The following is a 26030-nucleotide window of genomic DNA, read 5'->3' on the forward strand; positions in this document are numbered from 1 at the left end:
AGATCACTCAACACTCATCCCATGTGTGTTTTAAGTATGCAGACATGAAATTGGTACCTCGGTCTGATACTACCTCCTTAGGAAACCCTACACTGGTGAAGACAACAAAGAGGGCCTTGCCTACCACAGGGGGTGTAGTAGTCCAAAGGGGAATGGCTACAGGATACCTAGTAGCATGATCCACTATTACTATGTATGAACTTATTTCCTGATGCTGTTAGAGGTTCCTGTGGTTCCACTATATCCAGTCCTACCCTCTCAAAGGGTACCCCAGCTACTGGTAGTGAGATTAGGGCGGTCTCTGGGTGTCCTCCTTTCTTGCCACTGCCACTGTAACACAGGAGCTTTAAAACTCCTTCATTTTTGGGACATCTAGGGCCGATAGAAGTGGGAGACCAATCTTTCCCAAGTTTTGGTCTGGCCCAGGTGTCCAGCCAGGGGGATATAACGGGCTAGAGTGAGTAGAATCCCCCTATACAACGGTGGCACTACCACTCTCCTAGTGGCACCAAGTTTTGGGTCTCTGGCCTCAGTGTACAGGAGTCCTTCCTCCCAAAATACCTTGTGGGAGCCACTGACATCTCTCTGCTCCTGTGCAGCAGCTGCTGCCTCAGACCTTCAAGAGTGGGGCAGACCTGCTGCCCAAGTCACAGCTGTCCACTGAGGATCTCCCTGGTCCCAAGAGCTCTACCTCGTAAGGTTCAAGCTTCATGGCCTCATTTCCTTCTGGGGCCGACAAGTCCACTCACTGAGAAGAGGGGTCCTGGTCTTTTTGCTGTGTGGAAGCTGTCACCAGTCTTCCTCCCTTTTCTCTTGGAAGGTTGGGCCATCATTTCAGGCTCCAACCCTCCTTTTTAGGTCTCGCCTGACCCAGCACATGCGCTGGTCTGGCGAGACTTTTTGTGAGGGCGTAAAAAAAATGCTTCCATGGCCAGCCTAGCGCTACAGTGCATGTGCGCGGGCGCGCACCGCACTTGATCGCGATAACTTTCACAGCCAAGCGTCCGCTTTGATGTTTGATCGGTTCGGTCCTCTTCGCCTCCCGGTGTACTTTCCTTCGTACTTCCTTTTTTTTAAAGTATTACATGCTACCTGAACCACCGCATTTGGATATCCCTGTTCGACTAAGGTTATGAATTATTTATTTTAAGGACATATGTTCATTTGTCCAACGCCTGCATGTGAATCTCCAGGTCAGTGGCTGTGGCGAGGGGCACTTTACTGAAAAGACACGGCTCCCAAGAGTGTAAGTGGTACCCTAAGCATGGCGGAATTAAGTGGCAAGACTGTATCAATGTGGCCATGTGCGTGTACTAAATGACATTCAGCACTTGTACGTTTTGGTGCTTATTGAAGGAGAGATGGTTTATTAGGCATTGAGACTTTCATCAGAAGCAATGTGAAAACGCAGGTACTGCTTTCAGGTTAGAACAGAGAAATTACATGCAAATATGGCTGCCAAAATCAAACTATCCGACGGATACAGTCCTCTCTTACTGGCCACTTTTTAATCCTTCAATGGGAACAGTTTACAAGACTTTGAATGATTTGCATATTGAGGGTTGACCTCATTTAATTTCAAGCATTGATAAAGGCAATGTGCTGAAATGCATCTGCTTATGAGGCATATAATAGATACCCGTGAGTGCTTTGTGTTGTCCTTTGGAAAAACATATATATCCATCCATGCACAAAAACTGCTCCCACCAGGAAACAGAAAAACAAAACCAGAAAAAAAAAAACACACACGCACGCACACACACACACACTCTCTCTCTCTGTGTTTTAAAAAGATAACTGGTAGCGCTGCCTTCAACTGTATTTGGTCACTTAGATCTATCGTTACCAATTCTTTAAAATGCACACAAAGTCTACTCCTCACTATGGCGCCGCGTTCCTAGATGCGGGGACAGAAAGACTTCCTTTTCATTAAATAACCCTCACACACTCAAGTAGTGTCATGCTCCATTATAGGGTTCACTCTGGCTCCTAAAGGTCATTGTGGGCTCAACCATCTTCCTGGGAGCTCTTATAAGAAAAGACCAGGGGGCGTAATGTAAAGATTAAAATTACCTCGACTACTCCAAGGAATCCCTTTATTGGTGGAGTGGTCAGGATGGTAAAATAAAAAATATGTGGGGTGTTAGTATATGATGGTGCTATGACCCTTTTACCTGATTGGTAAAGGGTCATAGGACCATCATTTCCTATATAAAGAGAAGGAAGTCTTTCCTTCTCCACATCTAGGAACACGGTGTCATAGTGAGGACTAGCACTGCCCAGCACCCAATATACGATACTCTATGTGGGATACCTTTTTGTAAGTACGAATTGATAGGGAGGACATAGCCCCCATGGTTTTCCTTATCTATAGTGGAAGGACCACTCTACCCTCTGGGCCTAAGAAAGGGAACTCCCCGATCCCTTCTCAGAGCCTAATGTGTAAGGAAGCTAAACTTCCCCTTATATTTTAACTAAGTCTCCCTTTTCTCAAATGTAAAAATGTTTGCAAGTATGGTATTATTTTGTCTCCTAAGGAGCACTTGCACAAGGAGCTCTTCTACTTCCCAAAAGTAGTTTGATTCATCATACATTAAATTAATTACACCTTGTAAACATTTTTTTTTTCCAACGCTGTAGCAGGTAATAAAGGTTTACTCAGGGCTCAAACTACAAGTCAAATGCCTGAGGGAGGTCCACACTTGGAAAATTCCACTAGACCCAAAATTGATTCTTCTCCATAGCAGACTGCATAGGAGGGAATAGATACAAACGATTGCTTCTTTTCCTGGGTCTTATCCTGGCGAAAAGGGATCTAGTCAGGACATGGAAAGCCGATTTACCTCCATATCTTGGGGTGTGGAAAAAGGAGATGGGTCAGTGTATGGGGCTGAAAATGGCTGTGTACCAGGCGAGGAGGTGCCCCCCAAAAAATCCTAAAATCTGGCAGAGATGGGACGATTACAAGAGAATTGTTTTAGATCCTGTCCGCTCTTCTGATTCCCTCCTGATAGAGGAAGTTTGGGGATACAAAAACAAGGGACTGATGTATGCGACTAATGTTTATTATGTTGCGAGATATTCATGATGTCATATAGTATTTAGGTGTGGTGGGTGGGTGTCAGTGCACGTTATGTTGTTAGATCTCACCTAGCGAATGCAGCGCATGCACTGCTTCGCCTTGACGACACTATTGTTGTCGGTTTGGTGCACGAAGGGAGACAAACTATGTGCGTGCACGGACAGGTGATGTGCACGCTCATAGCGTCTCCTCTCTGCCTCACATGCTCCCACCATGCGCTTGATTCAGGTTTTAGTTTCACTGCGTGCTGCAACGATGCAAGGCAGACACGCGCTTGTTAATATTCTGGGTTTGGAGGAATAAAAAATATTGAATTTACTATGCGTGTTCGTATTTAGTACCTCGTTTAACTTTCTCCCTGGTAACATCTCTATATGTGTGTTTTATATTCAGGCTTTTTATTTACAGTTCAAATGTTTGCTTTTTTCCAGCTTTAGCTGAAAATCTCACTTTTCGCCTGGTGCAATTTGTCACCCTGTGTAAGACTAAACACGATAAACATTTGCTGCCAGTGCTTTCTTTTACTGGCAGTGACGGCTAATCAACTGCGACTTTACTGTTGACAGGCATCGCATATTTGGCGGCAGTGCTGCATACTTTGCGTCTGAGAGTTTACAGCAACTGTTCTGCAATCTGGTGACTGATTGCTTGAAGTGTGTAATACGCTTTGCAATTCTCTTACCCCAACACATTTATTAAGGTGGGTAGGATAGTAGCTCACGCCCTCTTTGACCAGCCCTAAGTTTACACCTGAACAAGGTCTGCGCTAGTTAATGCCTTGATTTTTTTGGGGGGGCGTCCCTTCAGGTTAGTTGGCTTTTTGTGCTTGTAGCTGATTGTATATCCTATGTGGCTGTAGGTTTGCCATGGTGAAGTCCGGTTTCATCGCACCTAGTGAGACCTGTCGTTAATGTGTTATAAAAAATTTTTTAACAGTGCTCTGTCTATTTTAATCACCAGCATAGATTCACATTTTTTGGGGGAGGGGTTGCTTAATTGACTTTGTAGCAGGTCTATAAGCTAAACTAACTTGGCTTATCCCAAGTTACTGCATGTAGCTTCACCATGTTTACCCATACATTCGATGGAATGCCCAACTTTCGTTGATATTTGCCACAAGCCGATTTCCTTGGCTGCTGCTCGGTGATGTCAACCACGGTTTACATTTGATAGTTGTGACGCACTTTGGAGTAAACACACCACCTTTAAAGAGGTTCCAGGACATGGAGGTGTATAGCATGCTGGTAGTCACCGACCGGTACAGCCACACATGCATGTTTTGCACACTTGAGCATATATCTGGTCATCTGTCTCCATGCACGGTCTTGTGTTTTGGGCCAAACGCGGGAAGAATAATTTCCTGGTCCAAATGGAAGGTGAAAATAACGTTAGGAATTGAACCAGGTCATAGTCTAAGTAACTTCCTACCTGAATGTTTTACAAAATTGGTGTTAAAGACAAGCATTGGCATAGCCAATAGGTCTCGCCTTTGGGACCTTATAAGTGTTTAGCCATGCAACAGTTGTTGTTGCACCAAGGATATTGTGCTGCATAACTAAATACTTATAAGGTCCCAAAAGTGAGACCTATTGGCTATGCCAATGCTTGTTCACCTTGTCTTAGGCATTGTGCTCGTTTTCACACACACACTATCTCAGGGATCAGCAGCATGGCTGCACGTGTCTTTCTTTCTAACTCAGCCCATGCTGAGGTTTCCAGATCATTCCCAAGCAGACAGGGGACTGTGAGTTTTGGAGTGACCACTACCTGTTTCAAGGCCAGCAACCCGTCTAACATCACCATAGCCATGGCATGGTTAGTGGTGACACTGTCAGCATTGGTAACTGGATAGGTTTTTCCAGTTATGTACTGCTCTGGGGAAACCAGTGTATCTCTCACTACGGAGACACTGGCATCTGTATCCCTCAGGGCTTCTATCTTACTCCCATTCACTAAAGGGTACTGCAGGCATTTCTTTTAATTATGGGTCCAGACAGCCAAAGTGGCTAACCCTCCCTCCCCTTCAAAGCCTAAAACAGCCTCAGTGTGAACCCTGATTTGCTCTGGGCACTCTATTAATCCCATCTGGAGATTTGCCATACCAGGAGAAACAGGTGAAGGACTACGGGCTAGTTTGTTGGGACAGGCAGGATCTCCAGTTCAGTGTCCCTTCTCGTTACAGTGGAAACAACAGGCCTTTGCAGGACCAAACTTGTTCCCCTCGTATCCAATAGTTGGCTGGGAAGAGTTATTGGGCCCACCCCCCAATCAGGATTTTAGGGGCCTTTAGAAGACTCTTGTAATTTATATTTGGGTTTCGCACCTTCTTTCACCTGGGGAGGCTTCGTGACCCCTTTCTTTAAGTCACCCCAGTGGTTGTCTTGGTTATGCTTGTCTTGACCCAATGGTCCGCCTTCTTTCCCAATTATTGGTCCTAGGTCTACCAGATACTGATGCAACCTTTCAAAGATGCTGTTACTTAACATGTGTTCCTTCATGAACAAATTATAATGTCCTTCCTAATTCTGCACTTTACTTCCAGTCAACCAGCCACCTAGTGTCTTTACTGTGTAGCCTACAAATTCCACCCAGGACTGACTCAGGGATTTCTGAGCCCCCCTGAATTTGATTCTGTACTCCTCAGTAGCGAGTCAAAATTCTACAAGCAGGGTGCCATTCATGAGTTCATAGGACTCTGCTTCTGCCCAACGAGGGTCAGAAATCTGTCTCTGCACTTACCACAGAACAGTTCCCAAAGGAGCCCCCTCCCCCCAAGTGAGACTTTCTCACCTTTCTGGCATCACAAGCCCTCTCAAAGGCTGTGAACCACTTGGTGATGTCATCACCATCCTCAAATTTAGGGACAATCCCTTTGGGGACATAAGATCCTTCTCTCTCTTGGTTTTAATTATGGCTGCCACCATTGATGGGACCTAGGACCATATCTGCTATCTCTTTCTCTAGAGCTAGGAGCCCAGTCTCTAGCCTCCTGGTCAACCCTGCCAACAGGTTGACCTATTCAGTGAAGTTGCCTTCACTGTCTGCACAGAGTCTAACCTCCCTCTGGAGGTTCTAGTCCCTCTGCTCTCTGGCTTGGAAGTGGCGTGCTCAAGGTTCCACCATCCCTAAATAGTTGCGGTGGAGAGTTAAAGACCTCATCCACCCCACTACCTTCCCCATCTCCCTGGAAGTCTTCCTCATCAGAAGAGGGTGGTCCTTCTTATACTTTGCTTGAAATCCCTCGAGTTTAATTCGTCTGGTAGGGTTGGACCCTTTTCTTATTTGTCTAGTTTTATAGAGAAGCCTTAGCTCCCTAACCCTTAGGTTGGAGTAAGGGGTGAGGTTGAGCTCCTCACTCATTTCCTGCGTTGCTCATTATTTTCTAAAGTGGGAGTCCTTTTAGAAGACCTACACTAACAGTTCTAAGAACTTCCCCCCCAACATCAGTGACTTTTACATTTTCAACAAAAAAAAGGCTATAGGGGCTTAACACAAGGCCTTAACAAGACTCTTTATAAATTTGGAAGAAATAGTCAATTCAAAAAATTTGCTGAGCTAAAGTCAATTTTTGGATTCTTGAAATGTGATCAGAGGTTGACTATGTTAGTGCAATAAATGCAAGGCTTTACATCCCACCGCTGATCCATCAATGTAGGAAGCTTGCTCTGTATATACTGTACCAAAGTAAGATATTGTGTACACAGAGTCCAGGGAGTACCCAGAGGAATAGTAGAGGCTAGATTAGGCCAAGTACTAACAGCTCTCTTTGTGGTAGTGTGGGCGAGCAGTTAAGCTTATCCAAAGGGTGTGTTAATCATTTATTGTATTCACTCACTGAAGGACTGATTACACACACTCGGAGACAGAATCCAGACAAATTGGATAGGTATAAAAAAGGTATACTTTTATTTTATTTCTAGAATCAAGCATGACTTGGCACCGGTAGGTCAAATGTACTTTCAATTGTAAACCTTTACACAGAAATGCAATGAGGAATGGATTTGCAATTGTTACAGGCTAGCATGGTTTTAAAAAGCAGGTTATAGTACACAGTAATTACTTTTAGAATACTTTTTGATTACTTTCAGATTACATTGAGTACTGAGGGGTGATATGCCTTGATACCACACATAAGGATCTCACAATACCAGGTAAGTAAGACTTGTCTTGCCTTGAGTTATAATTACTCAACACTTAGAACATTTTAGGCACAAAATCTCATAACATGGATTCCTATGGAGGGAAAATGGTTATCGCTTTCGCAGGCAAGTAAACATCTGACTTGTTGGAGTTTTTTTTTTTAAACTTATTTTTATTAAACAGCAGGCAGCTTTAACATACATGGTCATATGCTTACAATGGGTTGCGCACAATATCATTTGAGTATACATTTTATTAATCACGACCCGCTCAGATAGTAATAGTCAGAATCACCTAATCCCGGAGCCCATCCCGCCTAGCTGGTCAATACTCACCCCAATCCCCCTGTAATCTTCCCATTGTTGCCAAACTTTTTCCCATTTCCTGGGACATCCCCTGCCCTTATAAATAGTTTTTTCCGCCACACAACACCAGTCCATATCCCGTTACCACTGAGAGACCCTAGGCGGCTGGGTTGTCCCCATGCACCAGCAACATTTCTTTTAGCAACCATAGCTGCCACTTGCAGCCAGGTTTTTTGGGTTTTTGGACCATGTCAGTTCTCCAGACACACACAGTACATGCCATCTGGGATCTAAAGGGATTTCCTGTTCCAAAACTTCTGACATGATGCAGACCACCTTTTCCCAATATATCTGTATGACTGGGCACTCCCACAGGATATGGAAGAATGTTCCTTTCTGGGTACACCCCCTCTGGCACTCCTCAGTAGAAATATGCCCCAATCTAAACATAAGTGTATTACATGTGGGAGTTTTGAGGGTTAGGACCAAGGCTCCCAAATGTCTAGGTAGGCACTCAAGTTGCACCACCAGAGGCACTTAGACAGCCAGGTCCAGAGTGCAGGGGCCCAATGTTAATAGGGCTAAAAGGGCCTTATTTAGGGACTGCTTACGAGCAGGCCACTCGGGTGTGGTAACAAAGCTCCTGAGGTTAAGACCAGCACTGCAGGGGTTAACAATTAGCACAGGAGCTGCACCACCAGCGGCACAGGGGCAGTCAGGTGAAAAGTGCTAAGGCAATGTCAAGGACCCTGTGGATATCAATGGAGATCTTCGGTTTGACGAAGAGGCTGCATGCTTGGGAAGGGAGACTTCCTGAAAGTGACCACCAGCTGGAGAAGTAAGCTGGGATCTTGGGGATGCCTGGACACAGTTGGTTGGGCCACCCAAGACCGTGGGGTGTCGGGTGCAGAGGTGTCTTTTGGCGTCAGATTCTTCTGGCAGCCTCCGGTCGCGGTCTTCAGACCGCTTTGGTTGCAGCCAGGGGCTTCTTACAGCCTTCGGTCATGGTCGCAGGGACCCTGAGGCAGCAGGTGTCGTCTTGAAGCTTGAGAGATGTTGGGGTCACCAGTTCCTAGGTCAGGATCGCCGGTGACACTTTCTCTGAGTGTTCCGCCACTCAAACTCCAGGTGCACAGTCGTGCAGAACTGCTGAGGCGCCTGGATCCAGTTTCTGGTCTTGGAGTCTTTGGTTGAGCAAATCCAGTGCTATGGGAGACAGAGTTTGCAAGATGAATGCAGAGCAGGTCCTCTGGGCTCTGGGTGGGGGGGCTGCTGGATACGCTGGTTTCTTTGCTGTAGGAAGGTTAGGAAAGGCCGGAAGGGCTGGGGCCAAAGCTGTAGGTTTCCTCCTCTTCCTGGGTCAGCACAGCTCTTTGGCCCTTCTTTCTTCCTCGAATCTGAGGAGGCAAGGTTCAAGCTCACCCCATAGTACTAAATTTAGGGGTGTCAAAAGGGGTGTGCAGGTCGGGCCAATGGGTCCATTACTTGTGGTGGGTACACACCCTAGGTTGCCACCATCCAGTGGGTTGGGGGCATGAGCCTCTTGATTGGTTGGGTCCCCTTATCATCAAGATGGAGGGGACTGAGATGTGTGCTTCACGTCATCTCCCCCACCTGAAGGGCAGGGTTGGAAAAGGTGGGCACACCTCTCATGCTAGCTTGGTTTTTCAGATTCTCCCGCCCAAAGTGGGGGGCAGAACTGGTGAGAGCCAGTTGCTGGGGCAGCAAAAGGCAGGAACAGCACACACACAAAGGTGGCTGGGCTTGGAAGCTTCCCCCTTCATGGACCCAGTCCATCCTGGGGTAGGAGGCAGGACACCTCTGCCCAGGTTGGGCCTTGTTTCTGGACCCAGAGAGTGGCGGTGCTCTACCCAGGGGTCCAGAAACCTGTCCGGTGGTGGCAAATGGCTGGCAGCCATTCAGGAACCACACCAGGGTTGGTAGTTAATTTTTCAGGGGGCATCTCTAAGATGTCCTCTGAGTTCATTTTACATCAAATCCCAGTGGCATCAGTGAGGGTTTAATGGGCTGAGACGTTTGTTACCAAACTTCCCAGGTTTAAGTTTAGCCATTATGGAGCTGTGGAGTTTGTAATGACCCAACTCCCAGACGATATATTCTTTATGGCTTCACTACACTTACAATGTCTAAGGATGGACTTAAGACACTGTAGGGGTACAGGGCTCATGCCACCTTACGGGCTAGTGCACCCTGCTAGCAGAGTGGCTTACCTAGGCCTCAGGCAGTGGGTTGTAGGCATGGCACGCAGGGATGTCTGCCATGTCGACTCTTCCCTTTTTTCTGCACCAAAACAGGCAGTCTGCAATGGCAGTGTGTGGGTGTTAAGGTCAGGGTCTCTAAGGGTGGCACAATAGGTGAGGCAGCCCTTAGAGGCCTTCTCTGGCCACAGTGCCCTTGGTACCCATGATTCTTTTTTGCAAGGGCTTAGCTGTGGCCAGAGATGTGCCAATTGTAGGTACCAAAGTACAGCGTTGGGAAAGAACACAGGTCCAGGGAACCTGATTGGCAGGGACCCAGGATTCACCAAGTCAAAAGTTCATCATTTGCCAGTCGATACATGGGGGTTACCATGCAAAAAGGGGCACGTTCCTACACTAATACATTGCACTACACATTGAAAGGGCTATTTTATGCATCATTTATTGATTTTAAAACTGCACTTGATAGTGTTGATAGAGTACTGCTTTGACTTATACAAGCTGACTCGGGCATCCCTCTATTACTGCTACGTGCAACAGTATTGCTTTATATGAACACTTGGGTGAAGATCAAGTTGTGACCATCTTTATTTACTTCTGAATATATCTACACAAAAAGGGGGTGTATGCTAGCAACTCCTCTTTTACGTGGCTGACGTAAATGAAATGAATACCTCCGCAAGGTCAACCTATTCCCTCTATCCCCCACTCCCCCCAAAGTCTCATACTATGCCTTAGCCCAGGGGTACTCATAGTACGGCCCGGCAAGCCTTCCTTGGCGGCCCGCGGACCTTGCCGAGATCATATGCCTTTGTGTTTTTTGCTTATCGCCGTTTGCGAGCTATGGGGGCCGGGCGATTCTTTTACGAGGCTTTGTTGTACTTCACCTCTTCTTAGCGCCCCTGCATCTCCACTCTGATTGAGTGGAGATGCAGGGGCACTAAGAAGAGGTGAAATACAACAAAGCCTCATTACGAAGTGAATGGTCTTTAAAAGACCCGTGAAGTACTTGGGTGCGGCGGCTGTGTGCGCTCTCTCCACTCTGTGCCCCGCCCCGCCTCCCCTCTCATCGCGCCGGGCTCTTGCGCTGAAGGCTTGCCTGCTGCGTTGTCACGCGTCTAGAGAGAACCTATTCAGACGAGCAACAGGGTTCTGAATTAAACAATAACACATTCCTTGCATAGCTCTGATTGTGTACCCCCCCCCCCCCCCCGAATTGCAAACAGACCATTTTGTGGCCATCTAATAAGATAACTGCAAAATGGCTGAAGAAAACCGCTGTATACCCATCTGTATTAGCCCTGCTTCAACTCGCCAAGGTTTTCTATGAGTAAATAGGAGATTTACAGCTGTGGAGCAGGCGTCTGGCGAAACCCTTTTTCAAATAAATATATATATAGTCCATGAGAAAGTAATTTCCAATACACTAGGACATATTCTACAACATTTATCATATATTGGGCAGGTCTAACACTGAAAGCAAACAATCGAGCTGAAGCGACTCTGATATCCAAAAGTAGAGTGCTGCACGGATCTCGAACACTTAAAAAATGGGAAGATCTGTTTGATTCGAACACTATGCATTCGCCTAGGGTGCCACACACCTGACATCCACTGTGGGTCGCTGGAAAGAAAATTGCAAGGCCTTACCATTATACTTGAAATGGAATGGTGCACCGAGAGGCCCTTATCCAAATGAATGATCAAAGCAGTTTATGATGAATATTCCCTTTTATTTTATTTTGGCTCTTTTTTCATGTTCAACATGAAATCCTTTTATGAAATCCCAATACATGAAACATCCAGCCAACGTGTTTTTCAGTCAAAGTATCTCACTTGAACTTTGTCAGGGCTTGAATATGTCAAATATGGAATGCTCCCACTTAATTCATATGTAGTTTGACTACAGAGATATTCATCCTCCTTGTATTGGAGCATGCATAGTCAACATGTCCTTAAGATGTATTTAATCCATACGTGTGGTAACGGGTTAAATGTACCCTCTCAGTAGACCCCAAATGCACCGGTGCCGTCCTTACCTTTAACTGAATTAGCGCACTTATGTAGTCACCATCTTTAAGTTCAACTTTGAAACTCAACATATTATTTTAAAAAGCAGTTTGGTGCATTTCTATTGGTTCACATTATGCTCAATGCAAAATACCTACAGCTTGCGACTCCTAATATGGAGTCTTTGCTTTAAATTGGAGTGCGCGTTATTCCAATATAACACTTCTCTTGCTACCACTCAAAAAGAGGATTCTAGTCAAAGCCCTCAACATCATAGACTGGGCTTTCTCTATGCGGGAGACAGAGAGGGAGGGAGACAGAGCGGGAGACGGAGAGAGGGAGAGTGATAGAGAGAAGGAGAGAGCGAGAGGGAGGGAGACGGAGGGAGGGAGACAGAGAGAGGGAGGGAGACAGAGCGATAGATAGATAGATAGATAGATAGATAGATAGATAGATAGGAGTGAATGCCTGGTCTGGTGGCTCAGTGGACAAAGGCGTCCGCTGCAGGGGCCTGTGTTCAACCTTATGGTCATAGATTTTTTTTTTGTTCTAGCCCCGCCCCCACTGGCCCCGCCCCCACCGGTGCGGCCCTCAGCCAGAAACCACACTGTAAATTTGGCCCCCGAGAGAAAGTTTGTGAGTACCCCTGCCTTAGCCTGTGTTACAATATACCAATGGCACCACCTACAAACATCTAGAGTCACATTTGATTAAACAGATGGACTCTATTCTCAGTGTGAATCGCTAAGGCCAAAAGCATCGGCCTTACTTGTGGCAGTTTTGCACCGGGTAAAGGACTTACCAGGGGTGTCCATGAAACCGTTCTTTTGTGTCATATCCGCCAAGCTGATGCCCACCTAAATTCTGTTCATGGGACATTTTTGAGGTGGTTTGATCTAGCACAATGTTGCACCAATAAGTAGCTCTTCGGTCTCTCTCGTTCTACATCTCAGGCCCAGATCCAACCAAATTCATCTCAAGAGAAAGCTACTGGTTTAAAAATCAAACATTCTGAAAACTTAGTATAAGTTTAAAGCATCGCCTGGGAGAACATTATAATCACCAATTGGGTTGAAAGTGCAAAAAGATTGTGTTACAATTTCCAACTCTAGTCCATGCAATCCTTAGCTAAAATATTTAAGTCATGCCTTGTTCAACTTGCAGATAGAAAAAAAGTGGGAATCAGATATTCGGTACAATACATTCGAAATGGCGATTAAGGTCAAATACATCTTCAGATATGGACACAATCAAGGCTAACGAACATCTACAAATGATTGTAGTTTCCTTTGCTATCATCTAAAGTGCAGCTTTGCACGTTTAGTATCAGCCTGTCCCCTTGCAAGAGTTTCTGGCACGTCGGAAAGTCAAAGAAGGTTTATGCTGCAGATTATGTAGATATAAACTTGAATCCCTTGAACACATAACCTATGTTTGCCCAGCACCGGCCTCCTTGAGACAGTGCTATTTGAAACCATTGTTCATCATAGAGAAATTAGAGGCTGAAACTAAGCTTTCATAGCATGCATGAATGGCAATGAGCCACAGATGATCAAGAGTTTTGTGAAGATATTAAATACGTTTTTAAAAATGTTTTCTAGTTATTCCCTTCTGTTTATTAGCCATTGTACTCTCGCTAGATCGATTGTCCTAATCTAAAAGTACTCACAAATTATGTTAGTCCTATAACTGATATAGTCCTATAATATGATTGTTTTACTTTATGTATTTAGGCAGTTGCATGTGACCATGTATTTGGTATCTAAAAATAAACTGTTATTTTAAATTTGTTTTTAATAACCACACAAAATATTTCTATATTGCCATAGCATTCAGTTAAGCCACATTAACACCAAAAGATTGTGAATGGGCAGGATACCACTAAAGAAAATACTGAATGATACTAACGCCAAAAACATTCCCTTACATGCCTCTTTTTATTTATTTTTTTAACAGGAAACTGCTGAGAGCAGTCACTTGAACTGCAACATGGAACATATGTTTTAACATTGGAATAATGTTTTATCTAAGGCTAGTCACAATAAGGCCCCAAAATACATCCATTATCTTTACCATCCAGCAGTGCAATCTGAAGATTAGCGTACAACTGTGCATGCTGAAAAAGAAAATCCATACAATTTTGAAACTCTGCATTAAAACATATTTTAAAAGAACATATTTACAATGTCCTACTACTGAAAAACATTTCGGACTTTCAAATAAACATAAGGCAAGCAGAGAAATAAATAAACACTTTGTCAGTTTGCATTTAAAATGAAAGCAAATTCAGCACGGATTTATTTTACCAATTATTACGTTCTTCCTACAGTCAATCAAAAAATTATTCGGATTTAATAAAGTTGCAGTGGAATGAAATCATTGCAGAGCATATCACTAAGACTGAATCTACCTATCTTGAATGGACAAGTTTTCACGAATCATCAACGTTCCAACAACTGAATGAACCACAATAGTAGTTTTCTTATTGAGAGTTGTAAATCAAAAAAAATCTTAACTGTCCAAAAATAAATTTTAGCCTTAAATAAAGAGATTAAAATTCAAACCAAGTGAAATGCACTTAAATTGTAACATATTGTGGCACATATGCATCTAAAAACATAAATCTATCAATTTCGACAAAATCCAAATGTACAATTAATTGCATTTTACAAATGAAAAACGTCATCTGTGGTTTTGCAGGCAGCTGTCCATCTGCTGCTTCGCAATGTTACGTTTGTCTTCATGTTAAAGAAAAAAGCCATCTTTCCCACCCACATCACTGTGGTGTATGAGATAAAGCCGTTTCCAGTAATTTTAAATATGATTAAATTCATTATATTTCTTCTAGAGATTCGTACGTATCCACAAACTAGCTTTTTCGAAATTGATTTCAAATTCAAAATGGAAGGCTTGAGGGTGAATTCAAGCTTTCGTGTGTATGAGGACCCTGAGGCCTTCTGGTACATTCCAGGCTCCTAAAGGGCCGCAGCAGAAAAATAACGCGGCTGCTCCCTTATAGGCAATCGGAAGAAAATATGTAACCTACTCCCTTTAATTTCATTTGCAGACAATATTCGAAAGGAGAAATATTTCTATTTTAAATATTTGGTCTGAAAAAAAAAATTCTAAGAAAAAGTAGTCCCAATTTTCACCACAGAACGCCCTCTATCAGTCTCTCTCACACACAAACGGAGAAAATGAGAAAAACCGTAACAGAAATCCCTGGGATTTGAAAGGGCGGGGACTCAATTCAATTATTCAGATTTCACAAAAGAGATTTCGAATTCGGATTTGTGAAGAGTTTCCACAGAAAAAAAACAATCCAAGTTCGGGGAGGAGGGAAAAGGAGGACCAGGGAGAGCGAGGCAGGAGAAGGGAGAATATGTGGGGATCCATGAGGAGAAAATAAGAAATTCGCAGTTTGTTAAAGACGCCGGAGTGTATTGGCCTCCGCTCTCTGCTGGCCCCTGATGCTGGGGGGTCGCAGTTCCTCCTGGGCGGTGGGGGTCAAAGAGCTGCGGGCGCTGTGTTTATCTGGTCCCCGGAGACAAGTGGCTGTAGCCCTCTCCGCGTGAGATTTTCGGGTCCCCAGCTGCTTGTTTCACCCTTCAGTCCTTAACGATCGTACGGCGGCCGGGCACGCTTCCCTTGCAGAGCCCGCCCGGCCACTTTCCCTGCGTTCACCTCCTCCACCCTCACCAATAAAATTAAAAATAATACAGAAGGAAGAAAAAAAAGTAGACGGAATCACCCTCTGGTGCGACGCCACCGGTGTGTGCGGGGGAGCGCGGACCCCGAGCAGCTGCGGAGCCCGGGCCTTGCACTGGACGCCACCCGACTGACACCAGGTAAACTCCGGCCATGCACTCCGCAGCGCGCGGCGGGGCACTCGCAGGAAGGGCGGGCGGAGCGCCAGCGATGTGTCGCGCTGCAGTAAAGCGATTATTTTCCCCCTTAATCTGTAAAAAAAAAAGTAATAGATTTCCAAAATCTCGTCGCATGTATATCTTGTCAGTGAAACGACTTATCGTTCAGCCTTCCCATTACGCTCTATACTTTTACCAGCATTCATCGGGGAACCAAAGTGGGCTGGGAGGGCGGAAAACAAAGCCGGGTAGAGCGGCCATTTCAGTATGTACAATTCAGGTTTCAGAAAGAAACGCAGCTGGCCCCTACCGTAACCAACACACCCCCTCATAGTATATGGCGCCCCTTCTGTGCCGCCCCCATTCTTCCGCTCACACATCGCCCCCTCTTTTGTTGAACCTTTAAAGGCCGTTAATTCTCTCTTTTTTTCCTTCTAAATTTGTGTTCTTCGCCCCGAAACTGCAGTTTGTTTCGTTTTAATGGCGCCACCTACAGGGGAATTTTTTTGTTTCACCGAGAGAAATGAAAATTGTGAAGGAGAAAAAAAGAAATATTTGCAGTTTATTTCTTTTTGTAAATTAAAGTTGGATATTTTTTCACGAATTGGTGGGAATTATTCGGATGTAAAGGATTTTCTTACTTATTCTGGTGCGGATTTCCGTGTACAAATTCAATTGCATGAATTTAAATACAAATAAAAAATTGAGAGAAAAGGAAACACTTTTGCTACTCAAAATAAAATTTTGCCAGCTTTAGGGGAAATTGGTAATCAACATTTTGATGTGTAAGACCTCTTTTTTTGAAATTTTTGTTTCTAGGAATCTGAAAATCAGCCTTTTTGATTTTGGGGCATGTTGAAGGCTGACTGATATTGGTGATTTAAAGAGCTGTTTTCACCTACTTAAAGTTCAATTTTAGCAAAATCAATGTTATGCTTTGCATAAAGTGTAGCTGAAAAGTGGAGCCTTGTCAGGTGGAAAAGTAGCCATGATCGTCCAGTAGTGCAAGGAGGAAGACTTATTGCTGTAGGCTGCAAATTACATAGACAAGATTTTATTTTGAATATTTGGCTAAAATGTTTTAATTCTAAAAGGTTTGCCGAACCTGTTCATAGTTATGTGTAGTGTCCATTGCGCCATGTCAAAGACCATCTTTTATTGAGAGTTCTACATTGTGCAAATAGCAAGCACATTTCAGTTTTGGTTGACCCTGATGGAATTCTAGTGAATGTCAAGTTTTACTTCCTCTATTTTTTTTTGGCTTGATGGCCAAATAATTATCTCAAATATGTTGGTGTGCCCTCAGTTTAGTCATTCTTTTATTTGTTTTAGAGATTGACCTCAAATACATTATCAGTTTTGTTAAATTTGTTGAAATTGTAAATTTCCACTTCGTTGCAAAAGCCTTAAATGTTTGCGGCGATCTTTGACTTTTTAAATAGTTTGTTTAAATATTTTGAGAGATATTTGTATTTTCTTTTTTTCAGTGCTAGGAAACTCTTCCACCATGGAGAGGAACATAACTTTTGTCATACAGTATAGAAATTAAAGTATGTTACCTGGAGGTATAGGGGCCTCCCATAACTGAACAGACGGTCTGGTGGATGGGTAACTGTGAAAGGCATGAGTGTTTTTGTTGTTAAGGTGATGAGCATTATGTAAAGACTGCTGGGCGAAAGGAAATAGAGAATTCTGAGGCTCTTGCGAAGTAGCAGTTGCAAGCCATGGCTGGAAAGTCAGCACCAAAAACATCGGCACATTAAGCTTGGGGCATTCGTTTTAGTGACTTGATAAACGATACTTTTTTGGCCTCGCCTAAAAACAGTTTTAAGTGTCTGGTAAGAAAGCCCTCTTATCTCTAATACATTACAATATGTTCATGTGTTTGGCTTTGGATCAGCCCTTTACACTTAATTAGATGTCTTTATTGTCTGTCTTACTTTTTTGCTTCTTATTTGATGGCACTCTTCCTATTTATTTTATTTTTTTGTCCTGTCTCTGGAACATTTCTTCTTTACAGTCTTCTGATTGGATGATTTGCCCTTCTGCTCCTTGATTTCAGGGAACTACATTTTGTTCTTTTAGCATGTTTTATTGCTCACTCACTCCCTCTGCTCTGCTTTCTGATCCTGGTCATCTTGTGTTTTTAAACACATTAAAAATCCTCCTATGCGCCTCCTCCTCCCCTCTGACATGTTCTTTTAAAGTACAATAATATTTTAAATGCAATTTCACACTTTAAAAAAATGTACTGCCCGAAGATTAACTTTTGCTATCTTTGAATGCTAAATACAAAAATCAATATGCCCGGTGTGTCATGAAGAATTCATATGTGGTGACATGTATGTCTATGTCATCATGCGGTGTCCAGTGTATTGGTAGGATAGGATAATGGTTTGCTAGTTACCCTTAAAAAAATCTTTTGTCTGTTGTGACAGAAAATATTACCCTTTAAATTGGGAAGATATTGTCTCTTAAGCTTTGGATCTATTGAGAAGTGGAATGTTTCTACTAGCCTTCAACTTGAAAGTACACAAAGAGATCTATTCAATTAAATGAAATATTATATAAACTTTGTATTTTATTAACTTATACCCTAGACATTCTATGTTTCAAATTTATTAATTAGATTGTGGGTGTGTAACTCTGACAATCAGTATTGATTTTAATCCTTTTATATATTTCTAATAAAAATTAGATGTTGAAAATACCCATGATGTTCCTAATCATGATATCACAACAGATATAGCTAGCCTCAATGCAAGAATCGATAGAGACATATTGCATCATTTATATTATAGGCAGTTTATTCTCTTTTTTGCTGTTGCTAAAAAGCATTGGCCGAGCCAATAGGTCTGTTTTGGCAAAGCCAAAAGAGACTAATTGACTTTGCCAATGCTTGTTAAATTTACCATCAAAGTATACCTACCTTGTGCTTTAACCCCTTTGCTGCTAGGCCCCCCCACCCCCGTGCTAAGCCTTTTTTTTGGCTATTTGGGGTAGTTCGCACTTAGGCCCCTGTAACATTTTGACCACATAAGGTATCCATGCCAAATTTGCGTCCTTTTCTTCAAACATCCTAGGCATTCTAAAGGTACCCAGGGTTTGTGGATTCCCCTGAAGGGGACCCAGAAATGAGCCAAAAACAGCTAAATGTTGTTTTCTTGGAAAAATGTGAAAAAAGTGCTGTAAATGAAAGCGTCTGGGTTTTTTCCTGCAAATGGTATCAAACAGAGGGGTTGTGGGGCGGAAATCAACATTTTCCCAGCTTTTAGGGAATGACAGACTTTTGTCAGAAAACCAAAATTTTTTACACAGTTTTGTCATTTGTCTGGGACATAGCCTATTTTTGCTGTTTTTTGTGCTTTCAACCTCCTTCCAGTTAATGGTAGACATGGGTATGAAAGCAGTAATGGATCTTGGAAAGCTATACATTTTGAAAAGTAGACAAAATTCTGAATTCAGCAAGTGGTCATTTGTGTAGATCCTTCAAGGTTTCTTTATAGAAACTAACACTTAAATATAGGAAAAATTGAAAATAAGTTGAAAAAATCTGCCTTTTGTGTCAACGTTTTCACCTGTAACTTCTTCTAATTATGACAGCTCTTTGAAAGGAATACACAGTTACATCCGCTGGACCTTACTGGTTGTGGGGATATATAGGACTTGTAGGTTCACCAAGAACCCGACGAACCCAGAGCCAAAAACTGAGCAGCGACTTGCAATGTATTTTTATGTACCGAGTATATAGCAATTATTCAGGGAAAATGAATACATGGAAAAATCGGTATGAAAGACACCTATGTATTTCTGAAATGCGAACAAAATATAGAGTTTAGAAACAGTAGATATTTGCGCATTTCCTAAATTGGGAATACTCATACTAGCATGAGATTTATCGGTCATTTTTCAAAATGACTTCTTTTTTACACTTTGTCTTTCATTTGGAAGGCAGAAATGCTTTGAAAGTCAATAGGTAATAACAGTTGCTTTACAAATCTGAATTACCCTAAGTCTCCCTATAAAAATGGTACCTCACTTATGTGGTTAGGCATAGTGCCCACGACAGGAAACGGCTCTAAACGCAACGCGAACACACCACATTTTCCCAATGAAAAATTACACTTTTTAGGTCGAGGACCGCCGGTCTGCCGAAGGCAGAACCGGAAGTCGGAGATTTAATGACTTGGAGAAGAGGGGCTTGAACCCGCCCCTCTTCTCCCCTGTTCTCCATTGGCTGGCCTCTTGAATGCTGGCCAGCCATTGGAGAAGAGGTCCGTCATTCCGATTAGGCCCCGTCCTTTTCGGATCGGGGGGCGTGTTTTTTGCAAGAAGTCTAATTATCTCCTCCAGCCAATGGCTGGAGGAGAGAAAAGAAAAACACGCCCCCGAATCCGAAAATGCCGCTGCCTTTCTCCTAGGCATTTCTCCTTCGCCTCGGAGAAAGGCAGTGGTGTGCTCGAGACCAGTGTTTCTGTTGTAGCTCCCTGCAGCCTGTTTTGACCCCCCCCCCCCCCCCATGCTATTCTCATTCTTTGCTGGTCGAACTGTAAATCACGTGGGAGCTGGTGCGAGAATTGTACATACCGGAGAGTACATGTTTGTAACTTTTCGAGCCTTTTGTTGTTTCTGGTGTAAGGAAGGTTTTAATGTTTTCCTTCTCGTGTGCGCGAGCCCAGTACATGACCACTGCTCCAGTTCAATGCGACACATTCAAATGCAGTGGCAGTCAGACCCCCACACTTTCAGGGTTTGGGGAGGGGCCCTGTGCCTTGTCAGATACCTATGGCTGTGTTTTCCAGCTGAACCTTGAAATGGGTTTCCCTGTTGCTTCACCGTGGAACCCATCCGCCTCCAGTTGGGGTTCCAGTGCTCTACGGTAGCAATCAATGGCAGGCACTTAACTACAACACAAAAATATCTCTGACAATGGTATTTGTGCATGATTGTATTTAACGCTTGCTTTCCACTCTCTGGAAGCGTGCATGTGTCTTACTCGGGGAGCACGTGGCGCAGCGTCCGCCTGCGCAAATTTCGCAGTTCGCTAGAAGACTCGCGTCCCTTTTTATTTTTCGCACTTTTGGACCGCGCGACGTGTTGATTTTCAAAATGACAACGCGGCCTTTTTCGCCAGTGTTACCGGTCTCCATCTGCCGCCTGGAAGGGCAGAGCTGTGCATGTTTGCTTTGTTGTGAGCGGGCGCGGTGCCAGGCGGAGTCCTGTGTGGACTGAGGCCAGCGGGGCTTTCCAGAGCAGCTGCCGCCGCGCACACCAGCCAGGGCAGTGTCTGTGCTGCGTGGGGCGGGGCGACCCAGGGCGGAACTACGCAGGGCTCCGATCGTCTCTCAGTCCGCTTTGGACTTTAAGATAGCATGGTGGGTTGAGCGCCGGTGGTAGATAACCAGCTCAGGAGGTTGGAATAGGCTCTGCTGCAGAGCCGCAGGACTGGCTCAGCTACTTAACATAAATAACTGGGAAGGACTACATGCTGGCCCTGGTCCCTGAGCCTACTGCCGCGTTGGATCCCTGCATTGAACTGGGCTGCATCTCCTGCTGATTTCGGGGAGGGCTGGACCCATCCCCTGCTTCCCTCCTGGTGTCACCGAAATTCCAGGCCTGTAGGTCTGATACTTGCTGTCCATCAAGACTCATCTAACCCATTTCTTCTCTTAACAAGCATTTACAATGCAATGGTCTCGGCATTGGTAAAGTTAGAGCTATTGGCATTGCTCATGACATTATTTTTGCTTATGTTTTTTGTTTTTAAAACATTTAAAGAAACGGCATTGTCATGAGCAATGCTAATAGCTCTAACTTTAACAATGCCGAGACCGTTGCATTGTAAATGCTTGTTTTGCAAAGTGCCTAGCTGTAGTTTTTGCATCCTAGCTCTGCTGGCACCTAGGGAAACCTAGCAACCCTATACATTTTTAAAAAATAGACATCCAGGGGAATCCAGGATAGGGTGACTTGACTGCCTCTCACTAGGTTCGGTTACCCAGAATCCCATGCAAACCTATAAAATTGTCAAAAAAACTCACATTTCTGTGGTGGAAAGTTCGGGCATCTGTGTGGATCCATAAATTTCCACCCACCCCGCGTTCCCCAAAGTTTTCCGAGAAAAACGGCACCTCACTTGTGTGGGTAGGCCTAGTACCCGCGACAGGAAACGGCGCAAAACGCAACGTGGACACACCACAATTTCACAGTGAAAAATGACCCTTTTTTGGCAAAGTGCCTAGCTGTAGTTTTTTAACCCTAGCTTTGCCGGCACCTAGGGAAACCTAGCAAACCTATACATTTTTGAAAACTAGACACCCAGGGGAATCCAGGATGGGGTGACTTGACTGCCTCTCACCAGGTTCTGTTACCCAGAATCCCTTGCAAACCTAAAAAATTGTCAAAAAAACACATTTTCCTCACATTTCTGTGGTGGAAAGTTCTGGAATCTGCGTGGATCCACAAATTTCCACCCACCCCACGTTCCCTAAAGTCTTCAGATTAAAAATGGTACCTCACTTGCGTGGGTGGGTCAGGGTCCCACGACAGGCAAGGGCCCAAAACCTATTGAGGCGACATCAAAATTACCTATCACAAACCAACCTGGTTTTGCAAGGGGGGTCCCATGAGTTTTTGGCCCGGGCCTCGGCGGCTTTCTAGGGAAACCTACCAAACCCACACATTACTGGAAACTAGACACCCAGGGGAGTCCAGCGAGGTATGGCTTGCGTGGGTCCCCCAACATTCTCCTACCCAGAATACCCTGCAATCTGCTAATTTCACTGAAAAAAATCACTTTTTTCTCCAAATTCTGTGTGGGAAAGTTCTGGAATCTGCGTGGATCCACAAATTTCCTCCCACCCAGCATTCCCCCAGGTCTCCTGATAAAAATGGTACCTCACTTGTGTGGGTAGGCATAGTGGCTGCAACAGGAAATGGCCCAAATCGTACATTGGAGACTTCAAAATTACCTATAACAAAACTACCTGGTTTTGGAGGGGGGGGGGGGGGGGGGCTGACATTTTGGCCTGGACTCGGCGGCCATCTTGGGAAAGTACCAAACCCAAACATTTCTGAAAACTAGACACCCTTGGAGTCCAAGAGGTATGGCTTGCGTGGATCCCCCAATGTTTTCCTACCCAGAATGCCAGGCAAACCTCAAATTTAGCTGGCACAAATATCCTACCCCACAGCGTTCCCCTGAGTCTCCCGAGTAAAATGATACCTCACTTGTGTGGGTGGGGCAAGGGCCTGTGACTGGGAAGAGCCCAAAACATAGGGAATAAGGGTATAGCACCGAGAATTCTAAGCGCTATATTTTTTTAAATATGTTTTTAGCCAATTCTGCATTGGACAGCCACACTAGTGAGGTATCATTTTACTCAGGACACTAAGGAGAACGCTGTGGGGTAGGACATTTGTGCCGGCACGGTGATTCCACGCAAAAATATGTGGAAAATTTCAGCCTTTGACACTCGTGCGCCAACAGAACATCGGCAGCGCTAAGGAGCTGCGAAGAAAAGAAGATAAAGAACGGTGGAACTTTGATTCAATAATGGCCCCGCCGCGAAACACCCGGCGCGGACGGGCTGGACAAACCGAAGGATTTGAAACCACAACCGTTAATAGCGGTTTAGCGGAGGTAATGGACGGTGTGGGAGGCGCTCAACAATTGGCTTCAGCAGCTAATAGCGGTGATAGCGCATATGGGTTGGAGTCTACCAGTACTGGCACTGATAGTCATAATCATAATACCTCTCAAATGGGCAGACCTATTTTGAACTTTCTCAGATCTGGTGGAGCTTCGATCCTCCTCCATGCTATCGGCTCAGAGTCATCCACCGCGAGTCGTCAACTAGCTGATGCGCTGAACGCCGCAATTGAGTGCGGAATGGGGCGGCCTGACGGTTCAGTAACCAATACCTCCACGGCAACAAATCTGGGTCTGACGGCTGCACCACATACAGGCGAACACTTAGCGGAGGACGACCGAGATGAGGAGGCAGTGTCGGCTGGTTCGATAGGCGGTGAGAGTGCATTCGGTGATCCAGGTGCTACTTTTGCAGACTGTAACTCTGGGTTTGCAGGTGGTTCAGATAGTGGCAGCGGGGGCAATCAAAGAGAAGGATTTGCAATGAGGAATAAGTTGGAACATGTACCAACTACTAAGTGCGCCGAGTCACATGACAAGCGGAATAGAATTAAAGGAGGCTTTATTACATCTCACGAGGTTGTGCCCGAGGTTGAAAAAGTAATTAAAAGCAAATGGACAAAAAACTCTGTTGGTAAAGGAAGTAAAGGCCGCGGCTTGGGCGGAGGAGCTAAGGCCCTAGTATCAGGTGCAGCAGGGGCTAAAGGAACTACTAACATTCCCACAACTATTTCCAAATCTGATCTAGGGCCGAGCCCATTGCGTAAGTGGGTGTCGTCAAAGGGTGAGGTAAAAACATTAGTAGCCCGTCTATCTAACATCGGAGGAGCATCTAGTCATTTGAAATCTCTAACACATCTAGAGCGACAAGAGTCCGCCTCAACTCCAACGGCGGCTGAGGTAATTCATTCTGACTTAATAAACTCGAGTGTAAGTTTAGTTATGGACACTTCTAACGTCTCTGCTAAAACAACAAATGCGGCAACTGCCGTCAAAGTCCATACATGATTTGAGTGACTCTACTCGGATATCTCCGGAAAAACTCATTACTCAGGCAGCTGAATTGACCTCCCCTGTTATTTTTTTTCCTGCTGGTCCTTTTATTTAGGTACCAACTCAAGCAGATACATCGGTACTAGGTACTTCAAATGTTTCGCACGCATCCTTGCCTCCTCTGCTTTTTTCCGCTTCCTCTATCTCTGCCAATGGGGGCCCGTGAACAGTAGCAACTAATGTTTCCAAACTAAACGTACTCTTCAGGATGAACCCACATTATCTACTATGTTACAAGTTCTAGCTACACATCATGAAGAGACACAGAGCTTCTTCCAGCAGGCTAAAGCAGATAGCCAAGAGATCAAACAGGCCCTCGTTGAGGTGACTAGTAAGGTCTCGAATCTTTCACTTGAGGTCTTGGACCTCCAGCAACGGGTGGCCGAAGCCAAGGAAGCCAATGTCTTATCTTGTAACTCAGTCAAGGCCCATGATCTCCAGATGACAGCCATGCAAATTAAGATTGAAGACCTAGAAAATAGGCAAAGACGCCAGAACTTGAGGGTGTTTGGGGTCCATGAAGGCAGGGAAGGATCGGATCCACGGGCTTTCATTGTTAGTTTGTTCCAAAAAGCCTTCCCTGATTTGTCGGATTGGGACATGGACACTCAAATTCAGCGGGCACACAGACTTCCCTCATTTGTGGCCAATCAGAGAAACCCAAGCTTCTCACGGCCAATGTTGATTTATATAGTGAATTTTCTACTTGGGCAGGCTATTTTTTATAAAGCTCGACCAACAGCTCCTGTTCAAAACGGTACAATGTTCATTTTTGTCCGCCCTGACCCCTGCAAACCTACTATGGATAGAAGATGGCAACTTAGAAAACTGATGGATACTTTTAAAGCAGCTGGTACACAGGTGTATTTGCAGGATCCAGCCTGCCTTAAAGTTATAAAAGACGGGCAGGCTTACTTTTTTTTTTTAATGAGCAAGAGGCCAAGAATGCTTTACTTAAATGGCAAACAGTTCCTAAAAAAATGAGGTCACACGTAATTTCAATTAAGCCACAGGAAATGATGTGTATATGGCTTGGTAGCTTTATCATCTGACTACTTGATATGTTTTTTTTTTTGTTCTGTTGTTGTTAGACATGGTCGGTGTGTGGTGGTGGAGGCTCACTTGGGGAGGGGGGGGCCGGGGAGGGGGTGTCCTTTGGTTAAACGCTGTCATATTTGACAGCAGGGATTGGGGTGATTCCATTTCCAAGACTGGGGGGTCGGGGGTCGGTTGGGGGGGGACCTTCTTTGGGATTTGGAAGGGAAAATTGCTAAGGCTAAGCTAGCTCAGAATGTTAGGGGGAAAAAAAAGAAAATTGCCAAAAGTTATTTAAAATAGAGACAGGTGGGCATGCTAGGAGGGTACTGCGGGCTCAAGGTGGGGACAATTGGCTGATTATTATGTTTAATTATGTCTAAAGTTAAATTAATGAGCTGGAACGTGGCTGGTCTGAACTCTCCCTTGAAGAGGCGATTGGTATCGGAAGAATTGAAAGCTTATAAGCCACAGATTGTAGGGTTAACAAAGACTCACTTGGCCTTTAAAGACCGTGGTCTTTTTTAAGAAAATGGGGTTTGATATGATTATTTGTACTACACAGACTGTTTCAATACGAGGAGTTGCTATCCTTAAAGCTAGAACATTCAAAGCTTCGGTTCTCCGTACACTATGTGATAATAAGGGCAGGTGGGCAATCGCCCAACT

The 26030-nt window shown here is 44.5% G+C and overlaps 1 protein-coding gene across 11 annotated transcripts in view; it reads left to right on the forward strand.

Annotated features, from left to right (window-relative positions):
• The first annotated feature begins 15064 nt into the window (after nucleotides 1-15064).
• Nucleotides 15065-26030, forward strand: part of ZNF618 (zinc finger protein 618) — a 1018163-nt gene continuing 1007197 nt past the window's right edge. For 6 of the 11 annotated variants that reach the window (XM_085610023.1, XM_085610044.1, XM_085610012.1 and 3 more), the window contains exon 1: nucleotides 15095-15604. The gene's annotated coding sequence lies outside the window, so the exon portion shown is untranslated. Of the gene's footprint in view, nucleotides 15605-26030 lie in introns of all 11 variants that reach the window. The other 5 variants (XM_085610043.1, XM_085610045.1, XM_085610009.1 and 2 more) reach the window with 3 other exon arrangements.

Source organism: Triturus cristatus, chromosome 1_2 (assembly GCF_964204655.1).
Source record: "Triturus cristatus chromosome 1_2, aTriCri1.1, whole genome shotgun sequence".
Taxonomy (NCBI): Eukaryota; Metazoa; Chordata; class Amphibia; order Caudata; family Salamandridae; genus Triturus; species Triturus cristatus.